Source organism: Kryptolebias marmoratus, linkage group LG22, assembly GCF_001649575.2.
Source record: "Kryptolebias marmoratus isolate JLee-2015 linkage group LG22, ASM164957v2, whole genome shotgun sequence".
NCBI lineage: Eukaryota > Metazoa > Chordata > Actinopteri > Cyprinodontiformes > Rivulidae > Kryptolebias > Kryptolebias marmoratus.
This window is the reverse complement of record NC_051451.1, coordinates 12371130-12374927: the sequence shown is the minus strand read 5'-3', so window position 1 is coordinate 12374927 and position 3798 is coordinate 12371130.

Genomic DNA, 3798 nt, shown 5'->3' with positions numbered 1-3798 from the left:
AAAGTATAAACAGATCAATTTGTACTTTACTACAATGCTAAAAGGAGATTTAAAAAAATATCCAGTTGTGTATTTAAAGACAGTATTTTATACTGTGGTTACTTTATCCTGCTGGTGGTGCTTTTATTAAAGTGTTAACCATAAAAATTGAAAGAATTATTTTTCTTTCTATCAAAACATTTTTCTTCAAAACTTCATTCACAAAATTAAGTGACTAAGATTTCATTCCCCACCTTTCACCTGTTGGCAACAAGTAGTAATATTTTTACCTGTGTTGTGTGTGTGTGTGTGTGGTGCCTCTGTTAGCACAGTATCTCATGATTTATTAGATGGATTTTACTGAAATTTGCAGAAACTAATCATTAGATGTACATCTACGACCAATAAACTATTAGAATTAACCCGGTTCAAGATGGCCACCACAGCTAACACATAAATGGTTTTAACTCGGTCAGTTTTACAGATACTGAGCTCCTATTTGATGTGGTTGTAACTCACAATTATTCACAACACATACTTTAGGCATGAGCTCTCATGATATCATGTGAGACTCCACAAAATGTTGGTTTCAGGGTTTGATTAAACCTAAAATCATCTTCGTTTAATACTCACCGGGCGATGTCTGGTCCCACAAAGAAACGCTAAGCCTTTAATTGTATATTGTTTTAGTTCTTCGGTTATAAGACTAACATTAATGCCTCGCCTGACCTTTTTGTGTATCATGCAGTTGCGTTTGTACACACACACACACACCCAGAGTAAGCGGTGGCTCAAGATGGATTCTCTGTTTCCCCAGGGTGCAGTTTAGATGGTCATGCCTTTCCCTCTGTGCCATGAAGGAACTGCCAGTATCTGTTTCACATTTAACATGGAACCCCTTTTCTCCCAATCTAGCACCCCACACACACACACACACACACACACACACCGAGAAACACACACATATACACGTGTAAATGCTTACTCTGACATTGCCTGTTTCGCATTATAAACACACACATGTGCTCGCAGACAACATGTACATTCATCTGACACTAACTGACAAGCATGCAGAAAGACACACATACACAATGACTCTGCCTGTTTGACATTAAAGCTGAGTCCCTCGGCACCAGAAGGCATTTGTTGATGTAGAAATAAACTATTGCTCTAATTACCCCATATGTAGTCCTCCAAAAACAATGACGCTCTCTGATGAATATTTAACAGCTGAACTCATAGTCACACACAAACATGCATAATAATGGCAACATCAAACATGGCTTGATTAGAGTTTATCTTGAGTAAACAGTATGGATCGGTCCGTCTTTTGCCCCGTCGATATTATCAACAACTCCTCCAATTTATCATATCTAAATGTGTGTTTTTATGTATTTATATTTACATAAAATATGCTCGAAGAAATGACAAATTCCCAAGTCGAGATCAGAAGGATTCCTAAAGAAATGAACATACCGACGTTCCATTAAAACTACAAAACACGTGAACTTGTTTTAGTTGTTTTCTTGATTGTAAAAGCTCAGGGTCTATATTTGTGTCTGGTTTCATGCTGCCTACAAGCAGTAAATATTTCTTCTGGGACAAAAGACTTCTATAAAAAGCCAGAAAGAAAGAAACATTTAAACAGATATTAAAAAAGTAGTAGTAAAAGTAAATTGTTCTTACACTGTCCAAGCTAATAGGCACAGAAACTAAATGTATATGCCTGGTATTAATATGCTATTTGTTTTTTTGTTTGTTTTTTTTGCATGCCAGTAAACCTAACCATTTCTTGTGTTATTTTGACAAAAAGAAATACCTGTGACAAATTTAAATCATGTCCTTGTTACAGGAAAAAATTGCCTTTTTTAAAAAAAACTGCCTAAACAGTCAAAGTATTTTTTTTAAGTCTAATAAAAAAAAAAGGTCAAATCAACTTCCCTGTAGCTATTTTCATCCACAGTAGACATTGTTAATCTATTGTGTCAGAGCGTGTTTTTGCCACGTAAAAGAAACATTTCGTTGTGAAGGTCGCGTGCTTCAAAGACGAGCGCAGCACGGTGAACGAGGGCTTCTTAACAAGGGTGAAACCCAAGTCACAGGGAATGATATTTAGTAAGGTTTCAGAGATCAGCTCGGTCCATCATTAGTTAGCATCAAAGAAGCAGATGACAGCTTCCTGTGAAGAGGCAGGAGAGGAATGAAGATGGATTTCACTCAGACTTGGTGTGGGTAAAGACTCCCACGATTTACTCTAGTGCATGCCCACAGATGCATTCCTGCACTCATGTCACCAATATCATGAGGCTATTAATATACACAACATATTTTAGACACTTTGAGTGACGCCTGATGCTTTTTTTTTCTTTAATTAAGTTGAATAGGTAAAATAAAAGTAATCAGAAAAATTCAAATGGTGATGAATGTGACTGATGAGTAAAATCTGTCAGAACTGAACAAATGTGCAAACCTTTAAACCCAAACACTCACTATCAAGTGCATCTGTAACCTTTCATTCACAAATCAGAATGTGGCATTTATCTGTCATGTTTTCATGTTAGCAATGTCCATTTATTGTCTGCTACTATGACCACTTAAACACACGAGCCACAAGCATCTGCTGGAATCTTCCACAGGTCAAAAAGGCAGAATTATTATAACACTTCTCAACAAAGTCAGAGTCGCTTTTCAACTCAGACAGTTTAGCGCTAATTGGAGCAAAGAGAAAAGAAAACAAACTCCCTCCTACATGTGATGAGTGACAGAGTGAGGTCAAGATAAGCAGCGCTTTAAACTTCATAGCAGTGTTTAGATTAATCGATTTTAGTACGTGGGAAATACACAACTGTGCAAGCTTGGAGCTGGGGCAAAGATATGTACACATGCAGATTGCTTTAACCCCTTTGCACACCGCATGACCACATTTTCTCACACGTACAAAAGAAGTCTGTATTAGGGTTCAGCTCAGACGGGCTCTCCTGATGTTAGCTGGCTCAAGAAAACTCAAAACTGCAGTCAGCAGTAAGGGGGTTGTCATCAACTGTCTTTATAAACCCAGAAATTCCTGATTTGTTCCTTTTTTTGTTTGTTTAGTTGTTTTTTCCAGGTTTCTATTAAAGGATTTGCATTGCAACAATCAGCTTCAACCTACTTTTGTCAAAAATAACAAAAAGCTTTAATTGAAAATCACAGAGAATGTAGAACAGAATATTTAGAAAAGGTTAAAGATTTCAAATAGCCAGAAAATTATTCATCGTGTAAATTAATAAATTAAAATATTTCTATTTTACATTCTCTGAAAACATTCAGCAGGGGACTGAAGGCACAAAAGGATAACTTCTAAATCTGAAATCTTAAACACAAATATAGTAATAATTTTAATTGTTTTAATGATTTAAAAAGTGCAGTTAGGTCTAATATTGTCCCATGGTGAAGAACAGATAAAAGTCCTAAATAGTTCTTGGAAAACTTCACTTTTAGTATTATTTTTGAGTATTATTTTTTTATACGTAATAACTATTACTGAAAAGCATTTTATCTGATACTATTTGTGATCTGTAGTATTATCAGCATTTCAAGATGAGAAAATAAATGCCTGCATTTTACTTGTGCATTTTCAAAAGTCCTGACTGAATTTATGTTGGTTCCTGTGGAAATGTTATAGTTTTTACCACAGAATTTATTAACCTGTTATGTTGTTCAGACAGAGATTTTTACAAGACAGCTGATCTATCATATTTGCTCTCTTAGTTAAGGTCGAATATCTAACATTAATCTGCATCAACCATGTTAGATATAGACTAACATATACATTAGGAT